The sequence below is a fragment of the Siphateles boraxobius genome, unplaced genomic scaffold (genome assembly GCF_051911475.1).
Source record: "Siphateles boraxobius isolate OS27281-9 unplaced genomic scaffold, OSU_SipBor_1 139, whole genome shotgun sequence".
In the NCBI taxonomy this organism is placed as follows: Eukaryota; Metazoa; Chordata; class Actinopteri; order Cypriniformes; family Leuciscidae; genus Siphateles; species Siphateles boraxobius.
The window spans coordinates 555,198-566,919 of NW_027508743.1; positions in this window are offsets into that span (position 1 = coordinate 555,198).

The following is an 11,722-nucleotide window of genomic DNA, read 5'->3' on the forward strand; positions in this document are numbered from 1 at the left end:
GTATGGAAGCTTGTTTCCGCCACAGAATTCAACATTTTAAAATATAATTGCAACTTTTTATCTCACAATTGAGAGTTTACATCTCGCAATTCTGACTTTATTTCTCAGATTTGCGAGATATAAAGTCAGAATTGCAAGATAAACTCACAATTGCGAGATATAAAGTCAGAATTGCGAGATATAAACATGTATTCAAACGTGATCATGAAATATTGAACAGCATATAAATCAAAGCTGCCAAACATTACCAAATGAAATGTCGAACCCACGAAGAGGTTTAGGACAGTAAAGTTTTGGCGGTGTTGATGGACTCCATCTATGTATTGATCAACGTTCTGAATCAGAACTGGACGCATTCATTGACAAAAAAAAAGCAATTTTCTACCCTTTTTGTTCAAAATGTTGCTTTTTTTAGTAAACTTACCCACATTCAAGTAGGCTATTGATAAAAAAAAGAATGCATGAAGCTAGAATAAAATTTATTTTTATTTTGTTTAAAAAAATTGTTTTTAAATCAGAGGCCCTGTTCTTTCCCCGTTCTATTACATGTTCAGGACAAATATCCTGTTCTATTTCATGTTCATCTAAAGGACACAGTTCGAGTGGGAGAAGTTAGACGACAAGCAGTGGAAGGGTTGAAGAGCATAAACAGCTGTGCTCTACCAGGCAAACTAAAACTCTGGTGCTTTCAGTTTAGTCTACTGCCAAGGTTGCTGTGGCCACTGACTGTGTACGAGGTTTCTTTGACAACAGTGGATAAGCTGGAAGCGTTAATAAGTTCATGCATCAGGAAATGGTTGGGAGATCCACGCTGCCTCAGCAGAGTGGGACTTTATAGTAAAGGAGTATTGCAGCTGCCAGTCTTTGCTTTAACCGAGGAGTTTAAGTGTGCCAAGGTCAGACTGGAAATTACCTTAGTAGAGTCACGCGACAAAGGGTGCAAGGGAGGCAGCACCTGTGTTAAAAACTGGTAGAAAGTGGTCAGCAAAGAAATCTGTGGAAGAGGCAAAGGCTGCCCTTCAAATTGGGGATATCGTGGGACAGGTACAGCATGGAAGAGGGGGTTTTGGGCTCAGTTTAGCTCCTCCTAAATGGCACAAGGCAGGCCCAGCTCAAAGGAGGAAGCTCGTAGTCAACGAGGTGCGAAAGCAGGAGGAGAGGATGAGATGTATAAAGGCCATTTCCCAGGCCAAGCAGGGAGAGTGGATGAGATGGGAGAGTGTGGAACAACGCAAGCTGGCCTGGCAAGACCTTTGGTCAATGGAAGAGAGTAGGACCAGTTTCCTTATCAGGTCAACTTATGATGTTCTCCCATCACCGCAGAACCTAAACCTCTGGGTAGGAGAGGATCCCTCTTGTCCTTTGTGTTCATCACCTGCCACATTAAGGCACATTTTGACAGGATGTAAGGTGGCTCTTAGCCAAGGTCGGTTTACTTGGCGCCATGACCATGTATTGCGATGTTTGGCTTCAGCTTTGGAAGACAAGCGTAGTATGACCAATAAGTTGCCGCCTGTTCTAGCAAAACATTACACACAGAAGACAATATTCCTCCGCCCAGGCGAGCAACCACCAAGAAAAGGTGCTAACACCAATTCTCGCCCAGGACAACTGGAAGCTGCTAGGGACTGGAAGATGATGGCTGATCTTGACCAATGGCTTATTTTCCCACCTGAGATTACCACCACTAACCTACGACTAGATATTGTTTTGTGGTCTGGATAAGCACGCATTCTTCAACAGATAGAGTTAACAGTGCCATGGGAGGATGCGGTAGATGAGGCATATGAGAGGAAGAAACTGCGGTATGCTCATCTGGCCACTGAAGCAGAACAGCGAGGATGGAGAGTCCAGGTTTATCCAGTGGAAGTGGGTTGTCGAGGATTTGTGGCACACTCTACAACCCGGTTCCTCAGAGACGTCGGATTCAGTGGCCAAGAGTTGCGTCGCACAGTAAAGAACTTATCTGAAGCAGCAGAAAGGAGCAGCAACTGGCTGTGGTTGAGATGGAAAGAGTCTGTGTACAGGCTGCCATGCTACGGTTTCGAAAAATTCTTGAAAATTTGATGAGTCTGTTGGTTATTTGTATAGTTTGCATAGTAATTACAGGTATTACGTTCCTGTGTATTTTGCGTGAATGAGCATTGGTGTTTGGACAGATATTGTGTTTTGCGGTAGTATGCCATACGGAACCGTTGCCACTGACCGCTTTAACGTCCGCAGTGGGGCTCGACAGCCTTAGTCAAACGGGTTGACGCGTATGGTCGGGTTGTGGAGAGGTTGTGAGAGATCGTGGTTAGGTCAAAGGAGCAGCCTCAGCAGCAGGAGGGATGTAAAGGTCAGTAAGCTGGGCTGAGTTGTGTGGGGGACGGAGGGGGGTGACTCTGGGACGCCAGAGTCACTGTCGAGCCCTCTTTAGGTGTCGTGGGCTAGTCGACGAAACACTGAGGACGGAAGGTGCCCACTTGAAGACCCTAGAGATGTCTCCTACTCTGCTCAATCCAGAGGGTTGTTATGGGGGGACCGCACTGTGGTTGCAGCCGTTGTGTGTGCTGACGCGCAAATACACTGCAGCTAATAACACCAGACAGAAGGAGATTCACGTCACCATTTGGAAAGAAGCGTAAATGGATGAAGCAGCATAGGTTACTGTAAAGCTACGTCTTAGTTGGTGCTTATCTTGGCGCAAGCCGAGTACAAATCAGCATGAAGTTTTAACATCTACTCTCGTGTAATGGAAATCAGATATTCATACAACAAAATATTCTGGGGGCCATGAAAGTTTTGTGAAAATGATAAAAAAAAATGCTGATCCTGGATGGCAACTTTTAAAAACACAAAACTGCTGGTGGAGAAAGAGTTAATGTTCTCGAAATGTTAGCACAAAAACATTATACAATGTTCATGGAATGCTTTTTCTGAAACGTTTTAGTTGGACGTTCGTCTAACATTTTTAAATGTTGCAACGTGTTTCAGAATGTTCAGAGAAAATTCAAAAGGAACTTTCCCATAATGTTTGCAAAATGGAATGTTCCCTTAAAGTTCACATAATCAAGAAAAAAAGTACATTTTGAACATTCAGAAATTTTTTTTTTTTCACTTAATGGGAATGTTAGCAAAACGTTATATTTTTATTAGCTGGAAACTAAGGCATTGTTACATGGTTGCTTACTGGGTCAAAGTGCAAGTCCCGAAAATCCATAAGGATGAGCAATCATAATAGTGAAAAAAAAAATGGAAATTCACCTGCCACTGGATAACATTCCTTGATGTTGAAAAAACTAAGATGCTTCATTATAAAGTGCAAAAAATAGTCATGCTTATGTGGCAATTAGAGCCGCTGGATAGCATAATTACCCATCTTTATCACATTACGATTTAATCTCTCTCTCTCTCTCTCTGCACCGGAGAACCGAGGAACATTTAACACTGCTGTCAGATGCAGGAAGAAACGGGAAGCTCGAGTCTCATTGGCTGATTGGCCTCCCGCTGATGATGCTCTTAAAATGGAAATCGGAGCACAAATAATTAATGCTTTTGTTTCACCTGCAGAACACGAGTCGAGACGTTTGTGACACTGTCAGCTTAAACCATGTTAGAGAAGATATGTACACAGCTAATACTGAGAGCCGGATCAAATAGAGTCAAGAAAAGATTTTGCAGGAATTTGCAGTTCTGATTCATTCGTCACTGGAAAAGGAAACTGAAATTAAATTGCTTTGTGGGATAGAGTACATTGTGCCAAATATCCATTTAGTATCACCCACGTATTCAATAGATTAGATAGAGAGATAGGCTACAGATAGATAGAGAAAACACTCTTTAAAATAAAGACCCAAAAGGAGGTTTTCACAACGATGCAATAGAAGAACCTTTTTTTTTCTTAGTGAAGAATCTTTTTCCACTATAAAGAACTTTTTGTGGAAAATTTGCATTCAAATTTTCAACTGACTGCATACTTTTCTCTTCTACTCTCTCTCTCTCTATATTTTTATATAGATTTTTTTAAATTACATATACTGCGTTAGGCTAAACTGGGAATGGTCACAGCACTTACATATTGTTGTCCTATTGTTAGTTTAATTTCTCTCTCCTCTCTTTCGTTTGAGCTCTCCTCATTCGTAAGTCGCTTTGGATAAAAGCGTCTGCTTGATTAAATGTCAATGTAATGTAAATACTGTACATACTGCAAAACTACAGTGAGTTGAATGGCGTTTTGAACACACCCAACAGCTGAAGACTGATAAATTGTTTACGGTTTATCTTTTGAATTGTGCAATCAAAGCTTGCTTTCATCCGTCTCTCTGGGCGTTCTGTCATCCGTTTGTCAGTGGAACACACAGCGTCAGTGTTTGGGGAAGTGAATGGAGAGATAAACGAGTTTGACAGCGCAGGAGCTGGAAATGCCCTGGAGAATAAATGAGCCTGATGCATTATTTTCCAGGCCGGTTTGAATTGAATCTGCTGCTTCAGAGCTGCTGGACGACAGAGTCACATGATAAAGCAGTGGGTCTGGATGATGTTATAGATATTGGTCATGAAGCTTCCCAGCATGACAGATCAATTCAGTCCAGGCCTGAGACTAAACAAGCTTCAGCATCTGCAGCCGGCTTTATGCTGAACGTCACAGGAACAAATAAGAAAACAGGCCTCAGCGCATCCACTTGCCGAAGACAGACGGACGGATGGACAGATAGATAGATAGATAGATAGATAGATAGATAGATAGATAGATAGATAGATAGATAGGTAGATAGATAGACAGATGATAGACAGATAAATAAATAGATACACAGATGCTAGATAGACAGATGATAGAAAGATGATAGATAGATAGATGATAGAAAGATGATAGATAGATAGACAGACAGATGATTGATAGACAGACAGATAGATAGACATGCTAGATAGACAGATGATAGATAGATAGATAGATAGATAGATAGATAGATAGATAGGTAGATAGATAGATAGATAGATAGATAGATAGATAGATAGATGCTTGATAGACAGATGATAGATAGATAGATAGATAGACAGATGCTAGACAGATGGATATATAGACAGATGATAGATAGATAGATAGACATATGATAGATAGATAGATAGATAGACAGATGATAGATAGATAGATAGACAGATGATAGATAGATAGACAGATGCTAGACAGATGGATATATAGACAGATGATAGATAGATAGATAGATAGACATATGATAGATAGATAGATAGACATATGATAGACAGACAGATGCTTGATAGACAGATGATAGATGGATAGATAGATAGATAGACAGACAGATGATAGATAGATAGATAGATAGATAGATAGACAGACTGATGCCAGATAGATAGATACACAGACAGACAGATAGATAGATAGATAGATAGATAGATAGATAGATAGATAGATAGATAGATAGATAGATGATAGACAGATGATAGATAGATAGATGCTTGATAGATAAAAACAGATGATAGATAGACAGATGATAGATAGACAGATGATAGATAGATAGATGCTAGACAGATGATAGATAGATAGATAGATAGATAGATAGATAGATAGATAGATAGACAGACTGATGCCAGATAGATAGATACACAGACAGACAGATAGATAGAAAGATGATAGATAGATAGATGATAGACAGATGATAGATAGACAGATGATAGATAGACAGATGATAGATAGATAGATGCTAGACAGATGCTAGATAGATAGATAGATAGATAGATAGATAGATAGATAGATAGATAGATAGATAGATAGATAGATGATAGATAGATAAAAACAGATAATAGATAGACAGATGATAGATGGACAGATGATAGATAGATAGATGCTAGACAGATGATAGATAGATAGATTGATAGATAGATAGATAGATAGATAGATAGATAGACAGATGATAGATAGATAGACAGATGCTAGACAGATGATAGATAGACAGACATATGATAGATAGGTAGATAGATAGACAGACTGATGCTTGATAGACAGATGATAGATGGATAGATAGATAGATAGATAGATAGATAGATAGATAGATAGACAGACAGATGATAGATAGATAGATAGATAGATAGACAGATGATAGATAGATAGACAGATGATAGATAGATAGACAGATGCTAGACAGATGATAGATAGATAGACAGACAGATGATAGATAGATAGATAGATAGATAGATAGATAGATAGATAGATAGATAGATGCTAGATAGACAGATGATAGATAGATAGATAGATAGATAGATGCTAGATAGATAGATAGATAGATGGATAGATAGATAGATAGATAGATAGATAGATAGATAGATAGATAGATAGATAGATAGACGCTAGATAGATAGATAGATAGATAGATAGATAGATGATAGATAGATAGATAGATAGATAGATAGATAGATAGATAGATGCTAGATAGATAGATAGATAGATGCTAGATAGACAGATGATAGATAGATAGATAGATAGATAGATAGATAGATAGATAGATAGATAGATAGATAGATAGATGCTAGATAGATAGATAGATAGATAGATAGATAGATAGATAGATAGATAGATAGATAGATGTTATTCTCTGAAAATAAAGAAGATGCCACTAATGCCGTGCAAAGGCACACACAGGGAGTGAAACTACAAAGTACAAATCAGATCAGAATAAAAGAAGAGCAAAGGGAAAAGAGAATTACAGTAATCTGTTCAGTCCAATAAATAAATAAATTCAGGTAAAATAGGCAAGAAGTTCATTGACAGTCAGGCAATTATACGTCAGACATCGCAATTATTATTGCTTATTGCAGTTCTGAACTTTAATTATGCACTACTTTTGATTTATTCCTTAAATAAAATGTATTGTATTTGTATGCAGTTTTTGAACATAACGGATCTTAAAACCCAAAGATGGTGCATCTAAGTTTGCATGTGAGATTATTAATTTATTTGTTTGGATCCAGTGGGGTTTGACAGATGGTCCTCACTGGTTTCGATAAAAGACTGATAAACCTCATCGTCTCTGCAGGAAGAGCTTCATCTGTCAGTTTTCCTCGGAGGAGCAGAAGAGGGGAAATATCACTGCTTTTCCAAAGCTCACGGGACTCATCTCAGTTATGTTAGCCAATAAAATAAACCTAATAGTCAATAGGCTTTAGTTAATGTCAAAACTATGATTTATACTTATTAACGCTGTAGTCAGGGGCAAGTGGAGCGACAGGCTTAATGTATCCGAAAGCCTAAGACTCTGTCCGGAAAGGAATTGACATATTTTACAGAGCCCCTATAGGGACATGATGATGGATAAAAAATATGAGATGCGCGGAAAAAATATATTTCAAAGCTTCTGCATTCTCTCTGAATTATAGAGTTGGGTGTTACAGGGGTTGGACAATGAAACTGAAACTGTGTCCGAAATCACTCCCCATACTCTTAAATAGGGCATTTCAATGGCTTTAAAGCTTACAGAAAAATGTATAATTAAATCAAATTAAATAATAAAAAGAAAGCATTTTATTGGACAACAGTTCGGATGATAATGAATTATCGATTTGTTGTTAAAATAAAAATGTTCCCAGAAACAAATGGAAGAAAAAAAAACACATGAACTAATAGTTCCAATAGTTGAAAAAAATGAATGAATAAATGAAAGATTGGGAGAAATTAAAATAGACACAAGAGGAAAAAGACAAAGATAGTTAGTTAGTTTCAACTATAATCTTTATTTCTCCAAAGTATTTAGGAGAAATTCAATTGTTTCAACAAATTCAAATTGAAGTCAGACTTTAAATCCATATTTTTGTCCAATAAATGCTTATATTAAGCTTATCGTTCCATTTTCCCTGTTAGTTTGTTTATTTATTTACTTATATTTGCTTCTCCTAAATCCTTAGGAAGGATAAAAATAGACACAAATGAGTTACTAGTAAATAAACAAACAAACAAAGGTTTTCATAAGCTCAGTCACGTGACCACTCAAAAGCACAGATCAATGTTTTAAAATGGCTAAAGAGAAACATTGTTTCTCACAGTTTTCTCTCGATATTAAACCGGGAAGCGAGAGTGTTTTAACCTCCGGAATATTCCAGCTCTTAATGAATCTCATCGGTGATTCTTCACTCCTGTGGGAAGAAGAGCCGAGGATGAGAGGAGAGATCAGATATGGAAACGTTCATGTGTGCTTCATTACAGTCCCTGACATCCGTCCCCAGTTTCCACATTCATAAAACATATGAAAAATTCACACTTCATGCGAGGCGTGAGGACGGATGTGGCTTCTGACGACTCAAAATCTCCTCAAAATATGAACATGCAGTTACTCAAACCTCAAATGTATTGAACTATATTACGCAAATCTGAAAGAATAATGACGTTAAATGAGACTTCTGTAAAACCCCCGAGAGCGAACAAGGTCTTGTGTTTGCGGAGGATGTTTATGATGTAATTACAGCGAGGGAAGACTCTTTCTTTCCATCTCTTTATCTGTCATGTAATAGATTTGCTCTTTCTCTTCGTGCCGGTGTTTAATTGTGTCCTGCGGTATCGCGCTTATGATCACATTTGTTTGAGTTGTGTGGAGAGGGACGGGATAATTGCATTTGATGGAAATTATTTCCAATAAGTCTACATGAGTCATATGATAAAGTAACACATTTACATTTAATAATTCAACAGACATTTTTTTTTATCCAATATGACTTGTACTACAAGTAATTCATCACACAAGAGCATCAGTATTCTCAACTATTGAACATGTGTTTGCCTGACGCTAATGATAATGGCATTGCAATGTGGTTGCATAATCTATATCAGCGTTCAGTGCTTTTTACATTCAGTACAATTCATGAAGATACTTTTGTGCAGAAACCTTGAACAGCCAATATCATCTATCAACAGAACATTTTCTGACCGCACATTTAGTGTCTGGACTAGTAACCACAACAAGTCATTTAAATTAAAAGCGCTTTAAAACTAAAGACTTTAGACTTGTATCTGTATAGCAGAGTGATTACAGTTGTTCCCTTTCAGTCGATAACGTCGGACGTAGTCGACGCGACTGAAATGGGATCACGCTAGGGAGCCTATCATCTTCGAGTACTATTGAACGAGCCAATGTAATTGGCGTGCGTGATTCGCATCACACACTCCGCCCCCGCGGCGCGGGTATAAATACGGAAGTGGATGCACGCACTAGTTGCCTTTCGCTTCGGAGCCGATCGTTTGATGTCTCTGAGAGTGCTGTTGTCTACAACGAGCGAGTGTGTCGGTGTTCTTCAGGAAGACTCTCCCAGTGCTGGTGTTCTACAGCGCGAGTGCAGCGGTGATCGCGAGCTTTGAGCTCTCAACTGCTGTTTTAACAGCAACAAATTTCTAAATGTTTGTGTGTGTTGATGGCTGGTTAGAGGGCGGAAAAGTGAGTGCTTCACTGTTTCAGTTCTCTGTTCAGTGTTGCCGCGGTCATTTCCCTGTGTGCTCCGGCACTGGTGACGGTCCTATTTTCTGAAAGAGCAACACGGGTGCGTTTGCGTCTTTTTCAAGATGTCATTCCGCCCGTGCGTTTCTGGGTGCGGTCGTTCCCTGTCTCTCTCTGATGGTCACAACTGTTGTGTCACGTGTTTGGCTTACAGCACGCTGAGACAGCTTTTGTGGACAGCTCATGTTTTCACTGTGGGAACATGACTGTCGCAGTGTTGAGGGCGAGACTCGCCTTCGTTCGCGGAGAGCGAGTCCCCATTACCATGCCCCACCCTCGGGTGCTGTGTGGGATGGGTGACCGGAGGATAGTGTTGGATGTCCCGCCCGGTAACCATTCCCTGTGGGCTCCTCACTCCTCCCTTCCACTGCAACCACTGGAGCCTCCTGTGTTGTCTGCTGGTCCATCTGTAATGGGTGGGCCAGCGGTTTCACTCGGGGCTCCCCTGGAGGACAGGACGCCGATTGCAGCATCAGAGGGTGAGCTGACTTCTGGAGATGATGACTCGGCTGCATTGTCTCCCTCCGGGAGTTCAATGTTGCCCGAGCCGGATCCAGAATTATCAGCTATGCTGAAACGGGCCGCCGAGGCTGCCGGGCTCGAGTGGAACCTCCACCGTGTCCCGTTCAGTCTCGGTTGGAATCTGGAGTTTGGTATCTTGGGGCGGGCCGCGCTGGTTCTCAGCTCGCCGCCCCAGTGCCTTTCTTTCCCGAAATGCATGGAGAGCTTATCAGGTGGTGAACAGCATCTTTCTCTGCCAGAAACTGCCTGAATAGCTTTTCCCCCTCATTACCCTTGATGGAGGAACGGTGAAGGGTTGCGAGGTGTCCCTCCATTGGAGCGGTCTGTCGACACAGGTGCACCTGTGTCCGGCGGCCGCTGCCTTTTGGGGGGATCCTCGTCTCCCCCCTAGGGCCTGTGAGTTTCGTCCGTTCCGACGGGCAGAGCTTACAAAGCCTGTGGGCAAGCCCCTTCCTCTTGCGTGCCATGGCGTTGCTGCAGGCTAGGGCACCCATGGCATGCACGAGGGTAATCCAGACCGTGCGCTCATAGGTGAGCACCGCACTGCATCCGACCTCACCCTCCGGGGTACGGGTGTCGTAGCGTGCGTGATCGGTCTGGCGATGTCCACCTTGGTGGTCCAGTAGCGCCTTCGTTGGCTCAGCCTGGTTGGTATGGCGGATGCGGACAAGGTTCGGTTCCTGGTCTCCCCAATTTCCCAGGTTGGGCTGGTCGGCGACGCGGTGGAGAACTGCATCAAACAGTTCTCTGCCGCTCAAGCGCAGACGGAGGTCATCCGGCACATCCTGCCCCGGTGGCCAGCTGCTGCCTCCACCCGCCGCCGGTGGCAGCTCCTCCGCCTGCTCGTCGCCGTGGGCGTTCTCCGGCCGCCGCTCCTGCTGGCCCTCCGCAGCAGCCTCCACCCAGGCCTCAGCAGGGAGCCGGCCGCAGTAGAGACGCCCAGCCCGCTCCAGGCGCTGCCAAGCCAGGTGGCAAGCGACAGCGAAAGCATTCCGGAGCGGGCCGCCCAGGAATGGATGAGATGCTCTTGGAGTGGCACGATCACTCCCTCCCCCCGGGTGAGGGCCGGGTGGAGCCTTTGTTTGTGTGTGTGTCTGTTCCGCCGCTGGCTCCCTAAAAAAAAAAAAAAAAAAAAAAGCGGAGCAAGCGGTACCCACACTTCAAAGAGAGAGCAATTTCATCTGTTCCTGGGTCCCAAGAGGGCCAGTCTGGCGGGTGTGACCCTGTATAGCCTTACACCCCTCAGCTCCCCCTTGGTCGCCAGCAGGCAGCTTGGTGCGTTCGAGGACCCGGTCATCCGCCTTCTCACGCGCCCCCTGCCGCTTGTGGAGACAGGTAAGTGTTGCACAGCACACTAACACCACTCTCTCTACTTTGCTGCCCCACCTCAGGCTCGGCTACCCCGCTCAAGTCAGTGATAGTCATCACATTAGGTGTTGAGCAGACGTGCTCCTGAAAATTCAGTGATATTCATCACACCGAGTGTTGAGCAGTGCTCCTGACTTGTGCGTGCTTATCTTATCCTGCTGGCGAAGGATTTGATATAGCCGCTCCTCCAGCCGGTACGAAGGCCAGTTGTAAACTCGTTCTTCGTGCTACTAGGTGGTGGGTCGTGACCATCTTGGCCCAAGATTGGTCTGCAGCTTTGACCTGAAAGACATGTGCTTCAGATCTCTACCTCCCGCACCGCAGGCCATCCTGTGTGTTGCGTCTAAGGGTGGAGT